The sequence below is a fragment of the Herpailurus yagouaroundi genome, unplaced genomic scaffold (assembly GCF_014898765.1).
Source record: "Herpailurus yagouaroundi ecotype Mexico unplaced genomic scaffold, PumYag 160, whole genome shotgun sequence".
In the NCBI taxonomy this organism is placed as follows: domain Eukaryota; kingdom Metazoa; phylum Chordata; class Mammalia; order Carnivora; family Felidae; genus Herpailurus; species Herpailurus yagouaroundi.
In genome coordinates this window covers 3,895,472-3,903,438 of record NW_024412401.1, presented here as the reverse complement: position 1 = coordinate 3,903,438, position 7,967 = coordinate 3,895,472, and the positions used below count along the sequence as shown (strand labels likewise).

General features: G+C 42.4%; 1 pseudogene; it reads left to right on the top strand.

Annotated features, from left to right (window-relative positions):
• The first annotated feature begins 6,663 nt into the window (after positions 1-6,663).
• LOC121034387 (ras-related C3 botulinum toxin substrate 1-like) lies at positions 6,664-7,626 on the top strand (annotated as a pseudogene).
• Positions 7,627-7,967: the final 341 nt, after the last annotated feature.

Here is a 7,967-nt window from a genome sequence, read left to right as displayed (position 1 = left end):
AGAGCATGAACAGGGGAGGGGCAGAGAGAGAGGGAGACACAGAATCGGAAACAGGCTCCAGGCTCTGAGCTGTCAGCACGTAGCCCGACGCGGGGCTCGAACTCACGGACCGCGAGATCATGACCTGAGCCGAAGTCGGCCGCTTAACCGACCAAGCCACCCAGGTGCCCCTTAAATTGCTTTTTTAAACAGTAGGCAGTAAGTAGGCTTGAGTTTTCTGCCATGACCTGGAAAAAAAAGTACTGAAGTCTGTGGCAGAACACGGTTCCAAACCCCCAAGTTATCAAACTCATAGGCAGAATCCATGTTTAAGAGCAAGACTTCATCCTAGGGGCGCCTGGGTGGTTCAGTCTGTTAAGCATCCAACTTCAGCTCAGGTCCTGATCTCAAGGTTCGTGTGTTCAAGCCCCACGTTGGGCTCTGTGCTGACAGCTCAGAGCCTGGAGCCTGCTTTGGATTCTGTGTCTCCCTCTCTCTCTGCCCCTCCCCCACTTGGCTCTCTCCCTCTCTCTCAAAAAGAAACAAACATTAAAAAATTAAAAAAAAAAAATTCATCCTGGAAGCACAGGAAATTAATTAGACCAGACCATCTTGTCTAATTGACCTGCTTTTTTGGTGTGTGGCTCTCTGAAACTTTTTGGACCCTCCCAGGATTTTCTAAAGTCAGCTACAAGTGACTTTTGGCTATTTCCAAACTGAATAATCCTGAAGTTATGAAATAAAAGACAAAATCTGAAGAGAATTACCATGAAGAAGAGTTATTACTAAAAGTATATGTGGACCAGTGATAACATTATGAGAAATGGTGCATTGTCTCCTAAAACAAACATTTTGGCTACTATTCATTGAACACTTATTGGGTGTCTACTCTATGCCACAAATTGCAAAGTTTAGAAGAGACACCCATTTGGATGTCTCTTAGTCACTAGTATGCAGTGAAACTGGTTTTGGGACTCATAGCTGTCGTGACATGTAAGCCAGGACTAGGTTCCTGGCACATTCATTGCTGGATCTTGTCCCCAGTGTTTTTTGACAAACATTTCTTGTCTATGTCGGTCAGCAGTATATCTCTATCCCTGTCTCAGCAGTCGACCAATTAGCAAGAAGTCCAATGACATCAAGGGTATTTTTGTCTTCTTGCTTTACTTATCTGTTTTTCCAGATTTTTCTATAATGCAAAACATTGCTTTTGTCATAAGAAAAAGAGTCATTTTAATTTTAAGAACCGAATGAGAGAAGAGCAATGTTTAATCCACTTGACAGTGATTTGTAGGCATGAAAAGAGCCCCATGCCCAGTGAAGGAGCTGTAAAAGGAGACTCTTATCACTGAGTTTTTTTTTAATCTGGGTTTACTTGTTTCCATAATAGCAACCAGGGCATCTAAGAGTGGGTAGGTTGACTTTTCTGTTGAATATGCACTCATTATCTTGTAAATTAAATTCCTGCCCTATTTGGCTATAGGGCACCAATGACAGGGAGAGCTGGGACCCAATAAAGAGTACCCTAAGAACAAAACAATCAAGGCAAAAATATGGAAAAGTTTGTTTAAAAATCCCTCTGTCAATAATTATACATTATGCCTCCAGTTTGTCCAAGCAAAAAGAGATTCAAAACGTTATCATGGATATTTCCCAGAATAGATGGTCCTATTGCATCTAGTTTTTTATCTGTTTATATACCTAAGAGATGATCTACTAACATCTAGTGAGTTTTATCTTATTAAAATTTAAATTACTCCTCAACACTTTTAGTAAGTTATAAAACACTGGTTCACACTCAGCTTTTAGGGATGTTCATGAGAGAAGTAAGCATGTGGAGTTGGTTAAAGTAAATCTACTTCACTGGAATATGTTTATCTTTCAACTCTCTGCCTTTGGTGCCCATATGCCCAGGGCAAGCTAAAGTTTTTTTCTTCATTCACTCAGCGACTGTTAACCGGGAGCTTCCTAAATGCAAGATTAAATGCCTGTCGAATACTAATAATGGAATAAGCACTGTATTCATCATGCTCGTACATTTAAAGCAGGTCAGAAGGAATCTGATTCTGACTCAGTTTCACAAGTGTGTGACTAGACAATTTAGGACTTTTCCTAATCAAAGTGAATCATGAACCCTTAACCTCATTTGTTAAAGGCTGTGAAACAATGTCAGCTTTTTGGGGACAACTCTATAATTTACCTTTCCTTTCTTCCTTCTATAGAAAAGTGTCCTTTTTTCTCCTCATTCACACCGGATCCCTGCACTTCTGATCTCTTAATAGTAATCAGTCGAATGAATTTTCATTTATATCCATCACACTTAACGTAATACATGCTATGGGTTTCATGCTTTGGCTGATGGTGGGGTTCAAAGACAGGAGCAAACTCCACCCCAGTATCTCATACAGGTTTGGCAGGTGTGATGACAAATGTAAATCAGAAATAATTGGGAGGAACAGTCAATAGGGAAGAAGGGACATCAGGGAAGAGTTCCTAGAGGAAGACTGGATTGCTATATATCAGGTTCTTATATCTGATTTTTGTAGAGATTTCAGGAAGGAGATATAAAGTACTTCAAAATTAACAAACCTCAAACTGAACTCATGAACTTCCTCCTCAAATCTGTCCTCCTGTGTTTCCCCACTGGGGAGCCATCATCTCTTGTCACCTCCACCCACGTAATCATCCAAGACAGAAACCAGGGCACCAGACTCGGTTCCCTTTCTTCCTTCTCCCTGACCTACTTCAGGAACTGGAGCCAGCCTGCTGGGGTCACCATGTGAGGGTGGCACCTTGGGAGGGGATCTCCCCCTGTTTTCCCATGGTGACACAGCGAGGTGGAGAAAGAGATTCTGTCAAGAGAAGTTTGCAGCTGGCAAAACAGGATTGAGCGCTGAGGCTGAGGCTCAACACAATGATGAAAACTGCAAACAAGGATTGGGGTTGTTGTCTGGGAGGTCTGCAACCAAGATAGTCTAAGGGGTGAACAGCAGGCTGAGAAGGGTGGATCATAAGTGAGATTTAAAAAAAAAATGTTTATTTATTTGTTTGTTTATTTGGGGGGAAGGGGCAGAGAGACAGCAGAGAGATGGAGAGAATCTCAAGCAGCCTCCTTGCTGTCAGCGCAAAGCCCAAGGCAGGGCTCGATCCCACACACTGTGAGATCATGTCCTGAGCTGAAGTCAAGAACTCTCATCCGCTCTCTTGGTTGACCATCCCCTTAATATCTACCATCACAAGGTTCTCTTAGATAGTGCTGATTGTCATCTAAACTCCAAAATGCCATGGAAAGGCTCAAATCTTCCATCAGTCTTTCATGCTTACTGTAGGAGAACTCATACCGATAGTACCACTTATAGACCTATCCTATAGCAGCTGTTCCTATGTCACTGCATTTGCATATGCTAGTCCCTCAGTGGAATACCATTTCCATCAAAGAGGGCCTGGTGATTTCCTCCTTCTCAATCCTTTGTAATCGAATACAGTTAACAACTCTCCTTGTCTTTCCTTTCTCCTTGGCATAAGATAGTTGCTTTGTCCTCCTTGTCCCAGTAGCACCAGGCACATATTCTACAAAAGCACCTTCTACATTCTCTCTTCTTTGATAGACTGAGTTCATGAGGTCAAGAACCACCCATCTTCCTCTTGCTTGTAGTGAACCCAATTCCTGGCACATAATAAGTTCTTGATCAAGGTTTACTGAGCAAATACTGTCTTACAATAGCTTTTTAAGCATGTATATACTTAGTGCAAGACTAAGCTTTATCTCCTGTAACAACCCAGACACTCTCTTGATTTATTGAGTAAATATAGGGAGGGGTAGCCATGTGTTTGCTGGTCCTATTCCATATTATTTTTCCCCCAACTTCCTTCTGTGGTTATTTCACGATGCAATATTTTGTTCTGTCTAAATGATATCACATGCGGTGAGACAGATTTCCCACCCCCACCTAATAATTTGACTGGCTAAAATGGATTTCCCATTCATGTATACAGGCAAATCAGTTATTTGAAACCGTGGCTATACATAAGTCATATGAGGAACTTGAGCATTTTTAGTGCCTGGGGCCCATGTCAGACCAAATAAATCGGAACCTCTGGAGTGGATTCAGGCATGAATAAATATATGTATGCTTTTTCAGGCATCAATATTTTCAAAAAGGTTCCCAGGTGATTCCTTTTGCCAAGACGACAAAGCACTGAGTTATATCCTGTTGAGACCTTGTCATTATCCAGCTCTAAATGATCTTTTCTTAGTTAACTGCATCCAGAACACGATGGTAGAACGTATCAGCTGGCTCTTATTCCCAGCAAAGTTTAGCTGCTTCACTGGCTATTTTTTGCCTGAGTAGTGGCAGTCGGAGAAAATGACAAAGGTTAGCATCTATATGTTTGGTACCTTTTTTTTTTTTTTTTAAATTTATTTTAGAGAGAGAGTGCAAGCGGGGGAGGGGCCAGAAGGAGAGAGAAAGAGAGAGAGAGAGAGAAAGAGAATCTTAAGCAGGCTCCACCTTGCAGCATGGAGCCTGACGTGGGCTCTATCTCACAACCCTGGAATCATGACCTGAGCCAAAATCAAGAGTCAGATGCTCAATGGACTGAGCCACCCAGGTGCCCCTGTATGTTTGGTATCTTTGATGAAAGAGGAATTAAGATCAAATTTAAAAAAAAATGTTTATTTATGGGGAATGCAAGCTGGTGCAGCCACTCTGGAAACCAGTATGGAGGTTCCTCAAAAAACTAAAAATAGAACTACCCTATGACCCAGCAATTGCACCACTGGGCATTTATCCAAGGGATACAGGTGTGCTGTTTCGAAGGGACACATGCACCCTCATGTTTATAGCAGCACTATCAACAATAGCCGAAGTATGGAAAGAGCCCAATTGTCCATCAATGGGTGAATGGATAAAGAAGAGGTGGTTTGTATATACAATGGAGTATTACTCGGCAATAGAAAAGAATGAAATCTTGCCATTTGCAACTACGTGGATGGAACTGGAGGGTATTATGCTAAGTGAAGTTAGTCAGTCAGAGAAAGACACAAATCATATGACTTCAGTCATATGAGGCCTTTAAGAGACAAAACAGATGAACGTAAGGGAAGGGAAACAAAAATAATATAAAAAGAGGGAGGGAGACAAAACGGAAGAGACTCACAAATATGGAGAACAAACGGAGGGTTACTGGAGGGGTTGAGGGAGGGGGGATGGGCTAAATGGGTAAGGGGCACTAAGGAATCTACTCCTGAAATCATTGTTGCACTAGATGCTAACTAATTTGGATGTATATTAAAAAAAAAAAAAAAGACTGGAAAAAGTAATGGAAAAAACTATAGTCACCTGTCCAGATGCTGTCACTGTGGGACGCCTAATGCCTTGTGCGTGAGACACGTATCCGTATTGTCTTTGTTATAAAGCTAAACCATTTCCAACAACAACAACAAACCATCTCCTGACCACAGGATAATGATTATACCCTCTGGAGTAGTTACTGTTAAAACATGTGTGCATTTTGCTGAGAAAGCAAAAGAGGACCTTTGCCAACGCTTCTGCTATCTTTCTTTCTTTTCTTTTTTTTTTTTTTTTACGGCCTCAGAGCTCCACTGTGAAACTGGGGATTTCCAACTCCGCTAGCTGTGTTGGAGCAAGCAAACTGCGCTAACGAGCCTTGTGCCGCAGTGTTTCCAGCCCTCACAAATACGAGGGCATACCTGAAGGAAATGACCGAAAGCAAGGGCTCTGAAATCAGATGGCTTGAGTTTTAGAGCTGCACTCTTTACTCGCTGGCCAAGTGACCTTGGCCAATGTACTTAAATGACGTCTTTCTCAAAAACCTTATCGGGAAAACGGGGACAAATTAGTATGCAATTCCTAAGGCTTTTGTGAGGATTAAATGCCATAATCTACCCAAAGTAAAAAAAAAAAAAAAAAAAAAAAAAAAGTTTATTTATTTATTTTGAAAGAGAGAGAGAGAGAGAGAGAAAGAGCATGCACAAGCAGGGGAGGGCAGAGAGGGAGAGAAAGAATCCCAAGCAGGCTCCACATTCAGCATGGATCCCAATGCCGGGCTTCATCCCAGGAGCTGTGAGATCATGGTGTGAGCGGAAATCACGAGCTGGACGCTCAACTGACTGAGCCAAGGTGAAGGTCAAATTTGAGAAGAGTTTCAATCTACCAAATTGACCATTGATAATACTTACATGTCCCTGCTAGCTGCTCACCAGTGCCTCAGACTCGGGGAGAGCAGAAGCAGTAGAGATGTGGTCTTTGTGCACCAGGAAGAGAGGTGAAGGGGAGAGAACAAATCGTGAAAAGTACTCCTGTGTTCCAGGCATGATAGTAGGCACTTCTTATGTGACGTCTCTTGTAAGCCTCATGACAACCTGGCCAATTAGATGAGGCTGTCATCACTTTACATATATGAAAACTGATCCTCTCAATTCTTTCATCCATAAAATGGGAATGTTAATTGTATTTACCTCCTTTCTTGAAGATTAAATGAATTAATACATTTTAAACTCTCAGCATCTCTGGAACATACTAAGCACTCAATAAACGTGAGCAATTATTGGTATTGCTTGAGTTCCCCCAAATAGCAAGTGGCAAGAGAGATTAAACCCCAAGACTGTCTAATTTCAGAACTCAGGTGCTTTTCTCTCTGCCTTGCAGCCCAAGTGGGGATTTAAGAATAATGCTATGAAACTGTGGGCTAAAGTTATAGTAGACACAGCACATAAGTATCGAAGGCAGGTAGAGGAAAGATCATGAGTTCTACACACTTGTACTCAGTGAAGGAAGCCATTGAGTGTGGGGCACAGGATGTAGGAATAAAAAGTCTTTATGTTTGGGTGGTGGCCCATGGAGGGCAAGGCAGCTTGGACAGCACCCTGGCACCCTGTGCCCCAATGCTGTAGCCTACATGCAGGCCATTGAGCATGTGGTGACGGGAGCAATAGGTAAAACTTGCCTACTGATCGGTGACACAACTAATGCATTTTCTGGAGACCACAGCCTCACCGTCTTTGACAACTGTTCTGCCAATGTTATGGTGGATGCAAAACTGGCGAATCGGGGCTTGTGGACACAGCTGGGCAAGAACATGACAGATGACGCCCCCATCCTCTACTCAAAGGGATGTATTCTCAGTTGGCTTTTCTCTGGTGAGTCCTGCATCTTTGGAAAATGTCTGTGTACAGAGGTATCCTGAAGTGTGCCACCATTGTCTCAAGGCTCCCATCATCCCAGTTGGAACTCAATGTGATCTCAGGGGTGGTGACGATAAGGTTGAGGAAATGAAGGCAAAGAGGCTGATTGCTGATGCCTATCTTTGAGGTTTAGCCAAGGCCAAAGACATCTGTGCTGTAAAGTACACGCAGCACTTGGCTCTCACACAGTGAGCCTCTAGATGTGTTTGATAAAGCTCTTCTTCTTCAGTGGTTCTCTCCCACCTCCTGTCAAGAAGAGGAAGAGAAAATGCCTGCTGTTGTAAATGTCCGAGACTCTCTCTTTTTTTTTGTCCTGCCCCCCTTTATACCTTTGTACAATTTGCTCAAAACCAGCGGTATCTTCACACTCCACGCCTTGATTTTGTTACAGATTAGTTTTTCTGTAAAACCATTTTGAACCAGTGGATGATTTTAAGGCTTTGCTTATTTAAAGTGTAAGAGTTCAGGGGTGCCTGGGTGGCTCAGTCGCTTCAGCATCCAAATCTTGATCTTGGCTCAGGTCACAATCTTGTGATTGTGAGGTCAAGCCCCGCCTCGGGCTCTGAGTTGATGGCATGGAGCCTCCTTGGGATTTTCTCTCTCCCTCTCTCTCTTTGCCTCTCCCTCTCTTGCTCTTGCCCTCTCTCTTAAGAAACTTAAGAAAAATTAAAAAAATAAAATGTAAGAGTTCAAACTTTCACATCCTATTAAAATTTAGCCCTAAAGTGGATAAAAAAATCTGAATTCAAGTCCTGTCTTTGCCATGTATTAGCAAACTGAC